This window comes from Pleurodeles waltl, chromosome 3_1, assembly GCF_031143425.1.
Source record: "Pleurodeles waltl isolate 20211129_DDA chromosome 3_1, aPleWal1.hap1.20221129, whole genome shotgun sequence".
In the NCBI taxonomy this organism is placed as follows: Eukaryota; Metazoa; Chordata; class Amphibia; order Caudata; family Salamandridae; genus Pleurodeles; species Pleurodeles waltl.
Window position 1 is genome coordinate 1183994325 of NC_090440.1, and position 17168 is coordinate 1184011492.

General features: G+C 43.6%; 1 long non-coding RNA gene across 1 annotated transcript; it reads left to right on the forward strand.

Moving 5' to 3' along the window:
- Window positions 1-1927: 1927 nt before the first annotated feature.
- LOC138283333 (uncharacterized) lies at window positions 1928-11256 on the forward strand. Its single transcript, XR_011201196.1, has 3 exons — window positions 1928-2125; window positions 10249-10368; window positions 11192-11256. It is a non-coding gene; the product is annotated as an uncharacterized lncRNA (long non-coding RNA).
- Window positions 11257-17168: the final 5912 nt, after the last annotated feature.

A 17168-nucleotide genomic window follows, 5' to 3' on the forward strand; every position in this document is an offset into this window, starting at 1 on the left:
AAAAAAAAATACAATTGAGTCCTACCAATTCTTCCTCCATTTTACATCTTCTTTCTCTTGCAACAGCACAGGATGATCTCCTGAAGCCGTTGCAGTTGTCCAAAACTTCCAAGGTGGTTTTTAAACAAAAGATTTTCCCTTTTCCAAAGAGCACAACGTTCTCCTTTGAAAATATCAAACTGAATGGGGACAAGGGGTATACACTTTCTGTTTCCTACAATTGGCAGAGTTGTAAGCCAATGAAATGCTGTTTTACAAAAGCGAAGGTACCTTGGTAGTATCTCTATAGTACTGCATCACTATTGCGGTACCAATATAGTTCACAAACACAACCTACGTGTACAATACTGACACATACACCATTAGAAACCTATACTAACACATATACAGATAAAAACATGACAGGCCATGGAACCCTGAATCCATATCTTAAATAAAAAATATTTGTTTGGTGTAAACTTGGTTTAAAAAATGTATGGAGACACCGCTATACTATAGAGGAACTGCTAGTAAAAGCAGGATGATCACGCAGATGACACTGGTGATCCTAATAATCTTTGACCTTTCTCCGTACTGCGGTATCAAAAACAAAATTTAAAGAATTAGTACCACGATAAACAATATGATTAGAAACAAATTGAAAAAATCAAATTCCATGGAAAAAACAAAATTTTAGGATTAGTTATAGTGAGGGAAATGTGCTTTGTTATTTGTATACATAACCAACTTAAACTACTCAAACCTTAGAAATTATAAAGTTTAGTTATAACTTAGGTTATAATTTGTGTGGCACCTACATTTTACTACAACTCATGCACCTCCATACAGAGTGTTGTCAACTCGCTAGCCAGACTAAATTAACTATCCACCCAGGTTTTAAATCAGGTGGAGACGTTGAATCCAGGAAGTCAATGTGACTTAAGTCTGATGATGGAACTCGAGCATAAAGCAGGTAAAATAAATTCTGAGGCAGCTAGGGAAATCAGGTAGAATGGTGATAATAATGTGGGTGGGCCACAGGAAGCAAAATAATATCATCAATTTATCGACAATGCAACAAGATTCTAGACAAATGAGTCAGAAAAGCCAGAACTGGATGCCGGGTAATCCCACATAGGAGGAGAGTGATACGTTTAATCATGAACCCTGCCAAGGTAGACTGGTCCACATAGGCACTGAACAAGTGCAGCCATATCCAAACAATGTAAATGTGGGGCAAACAATGTATTAGCCACAGGGGAGTTTAATGAAAGGAGAAGGAAATAAAAGTGAGTATGAGGGCTCAAGGAGGCATTGACAATGCATCCAGTAATCTGATTAGCAGAGAGCCATGGATTAACTACCCAAAGGAGAGGATACTCTGCTAAGTAAAAGCATGAGCATCATACAGGGGGGCTGCTATGTTGCTATGAGGTAGAAATAGCTAACATCATTAAGTCCGGAAGTAAAGTATTCCTAGACGGGGGTATCAATATAACCCACAAGGACTAGGAGAAATACACTGCTTATTTCTCCTAGTCCTCGTGGGTTATATTGATACCCCTGACATGGTTCAGTGACAAACAGAAAATCATCTCAAGCAAAGTGAAAACAAAGACAGTATACCTATTAAGAGGTGCACTGGGAGCCCAGCAAAAAAATTGGGAAATAGGGAAACTTCACTATAGTCCAAGATAGGCAAGGTAGCTCTTTACTCAACCACGGAGTATTCAAACATAAAGAAGCATACATCGGAACTGACCTGGCTGCCTGGGGTGGGACTCCATCACCCACGCTTCCCTGACTCTCGTGCTACTTAAAGCGCTCGTCAATCCTGTTGCTCGGGACACATCAGAACTGACCTTGCTGCCTGGGGTGGGACTCCATCCCCCAGGCTTCCCTGCCTCTCGTGCTACTTAAAGCACTCGTCAATCCTGCTGCGTGGCACACACTGGAACTGATCTTGCTGCCTGGGGTGGGACTCCATCCCCCAGGCTTCCCTGCCTCTTGCGCTACTTAAAGCGCTCGTCAATCCCGCTGCGCGGGACACGCCCGGGCATGCACCCGGGCAAAGACCAGGCCAAGACGGGCCCGTCTTCGCCCGTCATCGCCCAAAGCGGCTGGGCTGGGCATCGCATTTTCAGAAGTAAGTCTATTGAGGGATCTTTTTATGTTATATTGTTATCTTATCTATAATTTTACTTTACGATGGGGAAACGCAAAGCTGTGGAAATTCCTGCTCTGTCGAATGGCATAAGAATTTTTACAAACGGCCAAGTAACCAAGCAAGCTCTTCAATACATAAAAGGAATAATCCCCTAGATGACATTGACATTCTGATTGAAGAGGTGGAGGCTATTTTGAAAAGTAATTCTAACCCACCACTGTCTACAAAAAGCAGCACATCCGAGAAAAAAGTTCCGGACGCATTTAAAAAGAAGTCGCAATCATCTAATTCCCGAGCTGAGACTGTTTCAAAACAGGTACCTCAAGTCCCTAGGACAAATTCTTCTCCCCTGATGACTATAACATCTCCCAGTGACTTGGTTACTGTTCTTTGTGCGAGCAGTGTCTCTCCTATTGGGAATGAGGTTCTCCACCCCCACTAAGTTCAGTGATTGTGGTGACTCCCAATATTTTGTGCACAAATTGGTTTGGCCCCTTAACAGAGGAAGAGGGACCCTCTGCGTGTGCTCCAGTCGGAACCTTGTTGATGACAAAGTTTTAACTAATTTTCCGAATGACATTGACAGATTACCACCATCACATGAGGGAATTGATTTGGTTACTGTTCTTCGGAGGGTGGATGAAGTTAAGGGTCTGCTGCTTTTACTGATGGACATCTTAAATGGGGGACAGGCACAGAACCCCGAGTGTAAGTGTCAGAGGCCAGATGGCGGGTTAAATGGGGTTGAGAATACTACCCTGTCTGACTCAAGGTTGAGAGTAGGCACCCCTTCTCTGACGTCCGTTACCACCCTTCCCCCAAAAAACTAATCTATTTTTTGCATAGAGGGATCTCAGCTTGCGCCTGCAATTGTAAGACGGAAGTACAGTATAGCCCCTAGAAATAGGAACCCTTTGGGGTCCCAAAGGCCTGTTCAAGCTCAGTCGACGGATTCTGTTAAGGGCCCTTAAGGGGATGATTGCAATCAGGTGCCTGTTGAGGTTGCAAGCTACTTTGCACACTTTACTAAGGCCCAAAGGCTCCCTACTGATGTGGTAGTTCACAATAGCACTAAACCGCCAGCTCACATGGAACGGGGCCATGGACTGAGGAGCAAAGGTGGCACCACTTACATGGCTGAGGTGCCTAAACTGCCCTCTGGTTCATTGGAAACCCATGATTCCTTGATAAATAAGGTTATTTACTGGCTAGGTGCTCAGCGTAATTGTCTCTCAGTTATTCGTGCTGATATCCTCGAGGTGGGCAGACATAGTCAACATGGTTCAAACTTTGACTTTATCTCTATTTGTTTTGTAGATAGGTTCCTGGTGGCTAAACTTATGGATTTTGAATCACATACTAGCTATCTTAGGGATTTGAGAGGGGTTGGCATTAGACTTGTACCATACGCACCAACCGCTGGTTCATCTTTATCCCTAGAAGGCCTAGCTTCCACTCAAAAGTGTGTTTTAGCTCCGGTAGCAAAATCCTCCCTTATACCACCAGCAACTGATTGACTACATACTGACCCACATTTAACAGTGTCCCCGATGGTCAAAACCGGAGTATTTGATAAGGATATACATCATTGGGAGTCTTGGGCACATATTTATACTTTTTGATGCAAATCAGCACTAGCGCAGATTTGCGTCAAAAAGTTTACCGCCGGCGAACGCCATTCCAACGCGCCAGCCAGGCACCTTATTAATGGAATGACGTTAGCCTGCACTGAGGCCTGGTTAGCGTCAAAATAAATGACAGTAACCGGGCAGCAGAGACTAAGGGAAGACTGGAGGTTGTGCGCCAAAAAATGGTGCAAGTCAGGTTAGAGTAAAAAATATTGGCTCTGACCTGACTAGTGCCATTTTTTTTACGCACAACCCCCATGGAAATGACTCCTGTCTTAGCAAAGACAGGAGTCATGCCCCCCTCCCCAATGGCCATGCCCAGGGGACTTCTGTCCCCTGGGCATGGCCATTGGGCACAGTGGCTTGTACAGGGGCCCAAGTTAGGTCCCCCCATGCCATTTAATAAAAAAATAAAATGATACTTACCTGCACTTACCTGCACTCACCATGGATGGGTCCCTCCATCCAGGGGTGTCCTCCAGGGGTGAGCGAGGGTGGGAGGGGGTGTCCCTGGGGTCTCCCACCATGGAAATGAGCCCACAGGTCCCTTAACACCTGCCCTGACCCAGATATTAAAAAACGGCGCAAATCCGGCTGGGCGCCATATTTTAAGGCCCGCCTCCTCCTGTGCGTCATTTTGACGCCAGAGGATAAATAAGGCGCACATGCCTTAGAGTCATTTTTTACACGGGAACGCCTACCTTGCATGTCATTAGCGCAAGGTAGGTTTTCACGTACAGACAGGTCTAGCACCAAAGTATAAATATGGAGTTAAGTTTGTACCGAATTTGCGCTAAAATAGGGGGCCTACTGGCATTGTTAAACAAGAGACTACAGTGTGATCATTCTGTGTTAAAAATGGATTCACTTGATTTATTGGGAGTAAAACTTACTTTTGACCAAGATTTTAAGATTACTCTAATTAATGTCTATGCTCGATCTGTCCCACCGGGATTAGAGTCTCAGACTTTGGCGCAGTTGTCTGAATTTCTGGATACCTTACACCCTCTGGCGAATTTAGTGATTGCTGGAGATATGAATTGTAACTTTGAACCTTCCTCTTTAAATAGTGGTTTAATCGGTGAAGAAGACGAACTTTGGGGTATCCCACAATTAATGAAAAAACAACTGATGTATTCGTTCCCGTGCTGCTTTGCAGTTGATATCCTTATGTCTCAAATATGGTCTTAGGGCTTGTAATGGCCGAACTCCCTCTGATTTGGGTATCGTGCCGACCTTTAAGCGTGATACGTCCACCAGTGTAATTGATTATATCTTAGTGGATGTTAGGTTACAGCCCTTCCTAAAAGATATGAAGGTGGACCCATGCTATGAGAGTGATCATAATCCTTTGCTTCTCACTATGCACGGTGATGCATTTAGGAGAACACAGAATGACCACCGTACTGTGGTTCCAGCACCACTGCTGGATAATAGTTTCTCTCCTGTCTGCTGGCCAAAAGTGCAGTCTAATCCCTTTTTGATAAAAGGGATTTATCAGTTATTTGTTGATGTAATGGATGTATATGAGAAGTATGAAACTAATGATATTCCTATTTTTGGCATTCATGGAGATTTGTTGAAGCAACTACAGACTTTTTTTTATAAAAAAAAACCAGCACCAGCATCCTGATGGTAATCCTAAAACCAATGTGTGGTTTAATAAGGATTGCTCTGAGGCAACATTTGCTCTAAAAACAGCTATTACGACACATTCCCAGGGGGCAATACAACCAGCTAGACTTGTCTATAACAATACCGTAATAATACAAGCAAAGAAAAGCTGGGAAGATTCAGTCTGGCAAAACCTGCTTAATGCAATTAAAATTAATGACAATGTGACATTCTGGAAGTTACTGTCTAATAGATAAAGAGGGGGTAAGACCACCGCGAGTAACCATATTCAACCTGAGAGCTAGGTGAGTCACGTTTTCAAACTTTATGCCCTACCTTGTATTTCCCAACTCACGACTCCTCTTCCCCGCTGTTGGTTAGAGTGAGTTATTCTCTGGATAAACCAGGACTAGAATGTTCTACTTACGAAGATCCAATTATCTTCACCTTGGAGGAAACTATAGCAGCAATCAACTCCTTCAAATCCGCCAAAGCACCAGGGCCGGATAAGATTCCGGGGGATTTATATAAATCTGAACCAATAGTATGGTCCTGGAACATAAACTTGATTTCGAACAAAATTCCGAGCACTTGGAAAGGGGCTGAAATAATTCTGATCCATAAAAAGGGCACTGTGAGCTCCCCTGCTAATTTTAGACCTATTAGCCTCATTTACAATCTCCAAAATTGTTTTGCTAAACAGCTTTTGGGAAGGCTATTAAGCTGGGTTCAAAATCATCAGGTGCTATCCCCACTACAGGTGGGTTTTCGCCCAAAAACCAGTACGGTAGACCAGGTTTTCAGGCTGATGCTTCTATATTGGAAATATATAGTCCTTGCCAAGCAAAATTTGTATGTCATTTTTGTGGACCTTCGATCCACTTTTGACATGGTCCCTAGAGAAAAACTATGGGAAGTGTTACATAGAATGGGTACTCCTATTAACATAATTCATTTATTACAACGGTTACATGAGAATACATATGCTCAGGTGAGATGGGGTAACCAGGGAGAATTAACAGAACATATCCCCATCCAGAGGGGGGGTTCGCAAATAATGTATTTTGGCCCCAACCCTATTTACCTCGTTTATAAATGAGGTGGTACAAGCAAGGTCTACTTGTCAGAACGATGCCCCCTCCCTAAACGCTCTGAAAATTCCTATTTTACTTTTTGCAGATGATTCTTTACTTATCTCTAAGACCCCTGTGGGTCTTCAAATTCTTGTTGATACATGGAATTATATTGTGCAGACTTTGCCCTGGAATTGAATGTTAGCTAAACTAAACCAATGGTGTTTAGCCCAGGACCAATTAGGAAATGTACTATCATTCTAGATGGGACCCCTTTAAGTAAGGTCAGCTCAATAGACTACATGGAAGTGAGGATCTCAAATAATCTACAATGGGAGGACCAGATCAGTAAAAGTGCGGTACTTCTTCAGCATAGGGCAGGCGCTATTCTGCGTTTTTATAAAAGCTCTGTAACAAAAGAAGTATCTCCGGCCATCAAGATCTATTTGGCTAAGGTGCAGGGCGCAGCCGCCTATGATGCCGAGGTGTAGGGGGGTTTTATAACAGCAATAGATTGTCTGTGGGCAAAAATAATTTTGCTAGGGCTTTACTTGCGTGCCCTCGTAGCACACCCTTGATCCCGGTTTATTTGGATCTCAGGTTTAATCGTATTGCTGATCTGATAGCCCTGAGACCCCTACTTTTCTGGATAAGGATTTGGACCACCTCTAAGCTCATTGTATATAGGGACTCCCTTCTTGACCTTTTAAGAAGACCAAATGTAGTATCCATTCCATGGTTCAGGCATGTGTCAAAATGGTTCCGTATTCTGGGGCTTGAAAGCTATTGGGAGAATCCACAAAATCTAGGGAGAAACCATAAATTTACTCTAAAAGCTGCTTATTGGTCTTATGTAAAAAACAATCTTTTCCTTTGTACATCACATGGTCGGCTGACTGATCAATTTCTTGCTTTTAAGTGGTTCCCGGAATTTGAACCATATGTAGACCTTATACCGGATACACTGGGGAAGAGTCTGTATGCTTGTTTTCATTTTGGACCTAACAGGCAGATGGGGACCATCTTTAACATCCGACTTATGTCCTGCCTGTTGCAACTGTACTGAATCTGCTGAACATTTTATGTTCTTTTGCCCGGCATACTTCATTCCTTGGCGTAAGTGGATTTGCACAATTTGCCAGAATTTGGGCATTAGACAATGTCATACTGTTTCAAGGATTTTCAAAAGTGACACTTCAACCATTTTAATTTCTGCGGTTAGCAAGTTCCTTGTGGCTGCTTGGTAGATACGTATTCGCTTTCTTAAGAATTTTAAATCTTTGTAAATGAGTATGCTGTATATTTGAAGTGGGAGTGATCATTTTTATTGCAATTTTCAGATTACTTTTAACCTATGTTTTTAACTATTTATGTATTTTAAATAGTTTTCTTAATGGCTGCTTTGATGGTTACATTGACCGAATAAAGCTTGTGTTTACTATATAAAGAAGCTTACAATCCAAGCCTAAATAATGGAGGCAGTTGCATGGAATTCTATCTTCAACTTTGGCCAGGCATTAGCTAGATAATGGCTCAGGAAAGAATCAAGACATCAACAACTAGCTACTGCTGGTCAGCTGGAATTTGGCAGGAGCAAGTCAACTAAGAGCAGATCCCACCATACAAAGATGGCTCAATTAATTCTCTTTAATTTGTCTGCAGGAAATCTGGGTGAAAAATGATATGGTACTACCATGGTACCTTACAATGATAAAGCCACCAGCTAATCTTTAGGAGCATGGAATACTCTTGGATGGTTTAGCTACATGCATCTCTTCTAAGGTACATATTAATTGGTCGGTGGTTGAGATACAGTAAAATTACATTCATGGGATTGATACTGAGTTCCAAAATGGTCATAATTCAGGAGTAATACTTTATAATGCATACATGCAACCAGACCAAGTCAGAAACAAATAGGCCCAAGACACACTGCTTAATTATTTAAACTAATAACAAACAACTTATCCAGATCATGATTTTATAGCTACAGGGGACTTAAATGAGGTATTTTCATTCGAACTTTTGCAAGCTCTACACATGTATGAAGTAAAACTGCTGCACAAGATACCACAAATGGTACATCATTCTACAAAAAATGGTAGAAGTAACACAAATGTCTGGGAAAGCATCTTTGTCCGGGGACTGAATAATTTAAATGGGCAAATGGAGCCTGCTATATCTGCAAAACCAATTCATATGGTGGACGGTTCCGCTAAAGTTCTCAACTACATCCTAGTATCCCCACAACTGTTGAAGCAGATAGCATTGTTCCAAATATTAATTAGCAGTAAAAGTGCTCATTACCTGCACGTTGTAAAAACCAAGCGAGAAGCAAAATCCAATGAACAATATAGAGCAATTTCCAGGGTTGAGGAAATTGTACTTTTTCTCAGAATAAAATGGTATGTCCACTCTCAAGTCGAATAAGGAGTTTGGAAACAAGATAAAGGGAAGAATCTTCTATGTTCAATTAGTTTGGTTAGTGAAGATCCAGCAGTAATCCCATTTTGGAATATAATTATGAAATCATTTGTCGGTCACCAGCAAGGAACACAAGACACTCGAACCAAGTTGCAAGAACAGGATATACAGAGGCAATGCAAAACAAGGAATAATCTCTCAGGGTTTACCAAGGACTTAAAAATCATGTATTAAGCTCCTAATAAACAAATAAAACTGTGTCATAAGGGTTAGTTAAAGGCAGAGTACAATCTAACCATAAAGCAACTTACATGATATCATAAACAATTCTGGGAACAAATCGGCATTTGAGGCCAAGAGATAGTTTGACATCAACAGGTGGGCCCACACAAGGGATGACACCAAATTTAGGTGGTTAGTTCACAATTTAGACTCCCCTGAATATCAAATAAATACCATATGTGCAAAGAAGTTACAGGAGAACCAACAGCTGCAGGAGGGGCAGTACCTGGGGATCAGGGAGGACCTAACAAAAATATACACCATCCTGGTCACCATTGCAGGGGTGCTGGCTGACATGTGCAAGACCATGAGGGAGGCAGTGGCACAACAAAGGGCGCCTGACACTAAACAAACCAGAGGAACAGCCTTCCACCTCCACCGGCGCTAGTGGACAGGAGGCCCTGCCACAGACCAACAGGCCACCAGCACCCCAACCCCTGCAGGAGGAGAACCACCCCGCAAACGGTCCCTGCCATCCAGGCAGAAGGCAGAGAACATTGCCAAGACCCCCGCCAGGAAATAGGGCTCTCCTGATTGTCACCCTTCTGTCCCACTCAGTCACGGTGTCCACCTTAAACTGTCATTGCTCCACTTCCTATGTCCCCTTGGACAATGCACCTGTGATACCAATAGACTGGACTCTAACTGGACATTCCTCCACCATCACCCCAGCCCCTTGCACATACCCCCATACTTATTGGCACAAAAATAAACACCCTTGAAACAAATACCATATTGGAGTCAGTGTCATGAATCGAAAAATGTATTAGTTCAACATTATCAAAGCATTGCAACGTATATGTTCAGTGAAATATACTACAGGATGACCTTTGGTGGGCAGCAGTACACATAGCGGGAGCCAGAATGGGGCACACAGATCTGAAAATAGAGAATCCAAAGGGTACAGTCAGTGTCCATAGACAGAAGGTAAGAGGCTGCCATGTACAATGTCCAAAATATTACTGAAAAGTAAAGTTGAGTTACAGTCTCATACCTGTGTGTCACTGGAAGTACTGCTGTATAATGTTTGTTCTGTTGTCCACATTTTCTTCATCTGCCTCCTCTTCCTCACTGTCCACAGGCTCCACCGCTGCCACAAGAACATCTCCAGGCTCATCCTCCTGCAGAAAAGGCACCTGACTTCTCAAGGCCAGGTTGTGCAACATACAGCATGCCACGATGATCTGGCGCACCTTCTTGGGTGAGTAGTACAGGGATCTACCTGTCAGATGGAGGCACTGGAACCTGGCCTTCAGGAGGCCAAAGGTTCTCTCAATAATCCTCCTTGTACGCCCATGTGCCTCATTCTAACGTTCCTCTGCCCTTGTCCTGGGATTCCTCACTGGGGTCAGTAGCCATGAGAGGTTGGGGTAACCAGAGTAACCTGTAAATGTCAAGGGAAAATTGTTAGACCCACACTAACCCTTAGGGACAACCCCATACCCAGACACCTACTTATAGTGGGTGGGGACCTTGGGCTCACCTATTAGCCACACCCGGTGCCTCCGGAGTTGACCCATCACATAAGGGATGCTGCTATTCCTCAAGATATAGGCGTCATGCGCAGAGCAAGGGTATTTGGCATTCACATGGGAGATGTACTGGTCCGCCAAACACACCATCTGCACATTCATCGAGTGATAGCTTTTTCTATTCCTGTAAACCTGTTCATTTCCCCAGGGGGGAACAAATGCCACATGTGTACCATCAATGGCACAAATGATGTTGGGAATATGTCCCAGGGCATAAAAGTCAGTTTTCACTGTGGCCAAATCATCCACCTGGGGGAACACAATGTAGCTGCGCATGTGTTTGAGCAGGGCAGACAACACTCTGGACAACACTTTGGAGAACATTGGCTGAGACATTCCTGATGTCATGGCCACTGTAGTTTGAAAGGAACCACTTGCCAGGAAATGCAGCACTGACAGAACCTGCACTAGAGGGGGTATTCCTGTGGGCTGGGGGATGGCACGATCAAGTTTGTATGTGATGATAATGTGTCTGTCCTCCATTGTCGACAGGTTCACCAGGGGTCTGTACACCGGAGGATGCCACCATCTCATCATCTGCCTCAGCGATTGTAGCCTATGGAGGAGAATGGTGAGCAGAAGGTCATATTTCCATATACAATGCACAACTTTTGCTGAATTTAGGTCACACAAGCAGTATGTGAAGTAGAGAGTCAGTTGATGGGCCAATGTCTACTGTGACGCAGTTAGGTGCCATGCCATGTGCCCCCCTGAAATGGCGGCTGCCTGACCTGTGAGGAGGGACAAGTGGAAATGAGGTAAGTGCGCTGGCGTTGTGCGCCGTCGCGGTAGGGGGTCGATGACCACTGCGCAACTTCGCATTGGTTATCATTGGGCCCTATGGGTTCAAGGAGCCAATGGCGATGTACGCCGACGGGTACGGTACGCACCGCCGTGGACGTCACCGCCATTTTCTAGATATTCACTCACTTGCTAATTGACCGTCAACAAGAGAGGACCTACACTGCAAGTGCTGCTGTTACCTGAGTCTGGAAGTGACAATGGCTACAGTGTCTGGGGAAAGAGCCTCTGCCTTCATTGCGGAGGAGTTGGAGAAACTGGTGAATGGGATCCTATCCCAGTACACCTCAGTCTACTGTCCTCCAGACAGTGCTGCATGAAAGGTGTTCAGTGTATGTGCGTCAGGGCATGGGTGGGAACTGGGGAGCAATGAGTATGCCGGTCCGGACGGGTGAGTAATTTCCTTTTCTGCTGTGTTTTCCCTCTAGGTCAGCGCCCACCAGAAAAAAGTTATTTGGCGTGCCATCGCCAAGGAGGTGCGGACCCTGGGGGTCTATCACAGGCTGAGCACCCACTGCCGCAAGAGATGGGAGGACCTGCGCCGCTGGACCAAGAAAACAGCGGAGGCCCAGCTGGGACTGGCCTCCCAACGTGAAAGGGGTGCCTGTCGCACCATGAACCCCCTGATGTTCCGCATCCTGGCGGTGGCCTATCCAGAGTTGGATGGGCGCTTGAGGGCATCACAGCAGCCACAAGGGGGTGAGTACAGATTCTGAATCCTGACTTTGCACGCTTTAGGAGCTAGCTGGGTGGGGGATGTGGGCTGTGGGTGCCTTTAGGCAATGGCGGTCATGGCAGGGTAGGTCCCTTGTGTGCAGGCTCTGAAGCACTCCAAACCCAATGGTGTTAGTGGCCATATACTACTGGGCAGGGTCCTGTGGGTGTCAGGTGTGCAGATTCTGGCGTTAGGCAGTGTACCCCATGGGCTTTTGTCTACCTTAGTGCCTTGTTGGGCATGGCCTAGTGCATAGGGCAGCTCCCTGAGTGTTGTGTATGCCAACGGTAGTGTTGTTGCTGACATTGACCAAGCTTATCCTCTGTCTCTTCCCCCCCTTTTTGTTTTGTCATCCTGTCCATTTGTGCATTAGCAGCATCTGGCGGAGGAGCAGAGACACCAGCGACGAAGGGAGCTGCATCCCACATGGCCCATGAGGCCAAATCCATCGAGGGTGAAGGCACCAGTGGGACTGAGGGCGAGGGGAGCACCACGACGGGGACAGGAGGGGATACCAGTGACAGCGACTCCTCCTCCGATGGAAGCTCCCTGGCGGTGGCAGACACCTCTGTGCCCACCCCAACAACAGGTACAGCCGCCACCTCCCCTACCAGCACCACCCTCCCAGCAGCCCCTCAGCGTGTTTCCCGTTCCCGCTCACACAGGAGGGTGGGCATCTCCTTCGCCCCAGGCACCTCAGACACTCCCCAGGACCAAGCAGTGGGCAAATCACCCACTTGAGAGACTGTGGCTTTGCACTCCCCAGGACCAAGCAGTGGGCAAACTGCCCACTTGAGAGACTGTGGCTTTGCACTCCCCAGAACATCGCTGTGGGCATGTTGCCCCCTCCAGGAGCAGTGGCGTAATACCATCTTCCGGCTGAGGTGCCCCCCTCCCCTTCCCCCTGAGGTGCTTGTGTGTTTTAGACCTGATGCCCCTGCAGTGTTCTCTCCGTTTTGAGGCAGGAGTCAAGTTTGGCTTCTCCCATGTTTTTTTGCCTACTGGGCCATAAACATTTGCAAAGGGCTGTGTAAGGCCTTCTGTACATATTGTAAATATTTGTATTTAACACCTATTGTAGTGCCAATAGATAAATGTTAAGTGTGTGTTTAGTGGGATAGTGAATAATATTACCTGAAAGGATATTCACATGTCATTTGAAATTGTAGATATAAGTGTCTTCGTAATCAAAAATAAATCCTTATTTCCAAATCCACAACAGTGAAAATCAAGGAACCCCTCTAAGGATTTTCAGCCAATCTTTCTTCCTCTGCCTTGACCCTCTACTCTTTTTATGGACACACTTTTATGACTAGATATCAATGCATGACTCTGTTGATTAAGAGAAACTGTAGATGGCAAAAACGGGAGGACAGATGTAAAGAGAATGTATTGTGAGAGAATTGAATTTGCAGGAGATGAACAATAGAGATGAGGTAAAGCGATAGGTGAGGTAAGTAAAGAAATAAGGTAAAGAGTGAAAGGTGAGGGAGCCAGGAAAAAAATGAGAGGAAAGAGAATGAGGTAGCTGTACTAAGAGAAATACAGATGAGTTACAGAGACAGTGTTGAGGTAGACACAGTGGCAAAATGAGAAGAAGTGTAGAGAGCTACGTAAGGGAAGAGAGTAGTGAAGCAGTGAGAAACGTACAGAGAGCTATGAGGAGATTTAAAAAGAAAAAGGTGAGGAAAGAAACAAAGATATGGTAGAGAAAGAAGGGTAGGGTTGATAAAGTGTAGAGAGGGGGTGAGGTAGAGAGCCACTGAGGTTAAAGAGAGAACAAGATGGAAAGGTTGTGTTAAAATACAGAAAGGGACACTGAGAGAGATGAGAGAGAGAGAGAGAGGGAAAGAGGGAGAAAGAGAGAAGGTAAATCCAGAGTGAGAAAAGGTTAGGGGTAGAGAAAGAGGTAGCAGGCAATTAATGGGGGCGAGACAGAGGAAGAGTAGATGGATTAGAGGTAAAAGGAGGACAGAGAGAAGTCATGTAGCGAACAACTAGTGAGATAAACTTAGAGGTGAAATTGGTGGTCTAATAGAAAGAGATGGGGCAGTGAGAGAGATATGCGGTAGAAAGAGACTTGAGGTAAACAGAGAGGTGAGATAGATAGTGATGAAGCATAGAGAAATTGAGGAAAGAGGAATGATAGAGAAAAGGAGTTAGGCTTCAGAGAGACAGACAGCTGAGGTAACAAGATAGAAGAGTTTGAGAGAGAGCGAGAGAGAGAGGTAAAGGAGATGAAACAGACATGGAGACAGATGAGATTGAAACAAGAAAGTGAGATGTAGAGAGATGTGTGAGGTGGACAGAGAGTTGATGTCGAGAGAGGTGTACAGTGGTATTAATGTGGAGGTATACACAGATCATGGTGAGGTCATGAGAGAGGTGCAGAGAGACAGGGTAGGGAGGGTTGTATTGAGAGAGGAAGATGAGAAGAGGCAGACCAAGTGAGGTAGAGAGGCTGGGGTAGAGAGATAGAGTAGGTACATTGAGAAGTAGAAAGAGAGAAGTGGGAGAGTGGGATATACCACAAGAGAGGTGAGCTGAAGTAAGGAGAGAGAGATTGAATTATTATTATCTGATTGTAACTGCTGCCCATGGCCAGTGAGTGTAAGGCTGGCAAGCTCTGTCATTAAATTATAAAAGAATCAGTTTTTATGGACAACATTATTGGTTTGCTAGGGGCTCCAGGAAGGTTGTGTCCTTGGCAATTACCCACTTTGCCCATGCCATAAACTGACTCTGATGCATTACATGGTTAGGAACTGTGATCTAAAACTGGTGCAATGATGGCCTATGAGCATTTTTACAAACATTTGTAATGAGGACTGGATCTTCTTCCAGATATTCAGAAGAGTCATTGACTATGCAAATGATTCTTATTTAGATTAGTGATTTGTGAATGTATCCCATGAGAATATGATGAAACTCTGGCATGGATCTGACCCTTTTAAGCCAACACTGAAAAAAGGGCAAATTTCTGAACATTTACTTTCTTTGGAATATTCTAAAGATGTCAGGTGTATACTGGGGCTGGGTTGTAGGAAAAATAAATCAAATTATATTCTCAGCTCCTCACTGAAGAACTGTGTAATATTGGCAAAACCTTGCATCTAAGATGTCTGACAAGTGTTTGCTGTTGGAGCAGTCTTGTATTTTATGACTCCTTTTATAATTCCAAAATGTGGTTATGTTGTTTGTCAAATGCATATTCATCCCCTTCAGCTTTGTGGATGCATTTTGCATTGTCTGCAGCAATTAAATTTGCAACAAGATCGATGGACCTTTGGACCCAGAAAGATGTGTGATTAACCATCAACAATTACTTCAGCACCACCCCCAATACTCTAGACAGCATGACCAACTCCAATCAGGAATATAGTTTAAAGATTTATTGCAAACACAAGCTAAAAGGTATGTAGACAATAGGCAAAAGCAAGTTATAGAGATACATAATCACCAAGGGTTGCCCAAGACGATGAAATAAATTCAGACATACTAACATCAGTAAAACTAAGCATTCCAGGAGAATGATACAGAAAGTCAATAGCAATATCTGTGACACAGAATCACATGGTGCTCAGATTGCTCAATGATTAGTCAATTCAAATTTTAGTAGAGTCAACAATCTTTAGAAATACAAGTGTGGGGAAGAACACATGCGGGCAAAATATAAAAATACAAAAAGGATACATATATTGCGGAAAAAAAAATAACCTGGTCTACAGGGCTACAGATTATTAACTAAAAGAAAAGAAAAGAAGTGTCAGCATAATGCAGTTTCTAATCCAAAAACGTCATTTCAAGGGGTATTTGACAAAGGCAGAAAGGAAGAAACCTCTCGAAGGGAGACAGCATTCAGGGAATTTTCATCAGCAAGGCATCTGCAAGCATCAAGAAAGTGTCTGGCTCTGACCAAGACAGGACTGCTCTGCTCTGAGCAAAGTTCTAATGTCCACTGCAAAATTAATTCACATAAGGTGTTCCAATTTGTCAAAGGTGTCCGTTCATATTACATTGAAGGGGCTTTATCCAATTAAAATTGATCACCAGACTGCGGGTTGCAACAGTTTGACAATTTCCCAAGTCTCTCATGGGAACCTCTCCTTTTCGTGTGACTCCAAACAGGTGGAAACATTTGTATACAATCTCAGTCCATGTTCCTGTACTTTATCATTCTCAAGGACAAATTGGTACGGTTCTACAACAGTTGAACAATAGACTTTTTACAAATGGGACTTTGCTTCTCATGGGAAGGGCTTCACATTATGAAAAAAATTATTCAACACTTTTACATGACAGCAAAATGCCAGCACTATAGGCCACAGTTATGCTAACACAAGAAAAATATCAAATTTGCTTGATTGACTGTACTTGTTAATAAAACACTCATAATACACAAACATAAATTCACCATTAATAATATTTCAGCAGTATAAGTAAAATATTTCATTTAAATGCGAAAGCTTCATTAGTTCATTACATTAGGTATACCATAGAACTGTATTTCTCTCACTTGTGCATATTTTCAGTCATTAATCTTTCACTAAACTCAAGAAATTCAAATTTGTTTCTACAAACTTTACTAGTTTAGAGTCTAATTTACATTTTAACATCAACTTTAACTTTCTAGCATGTGAATCAATTAAAAGGCACCTGTGTCGAACAATTAATACAAGCAAACTGCACATTAAAAATGTGTGTCAGTGCAGTTTTCTACCTTAGTTTTTCCACTCTTTACGTTTATACACTTGAACTTCTCACAGTCTAATGACTTTAGTGACACAAGTGACAGAGTTAAATTTACGCTCTATCACTTTCAATGCTTTTCTTTGTCAATGCCATGAATTTTACCCGCTTTTGCAGGGAGACACTTAAATACCAAGTCAAACTCAATGCAGAGAAAAATAATGCAGTGCCCTTCCTATTGTAGGACTCCGATGAACCCTTGTC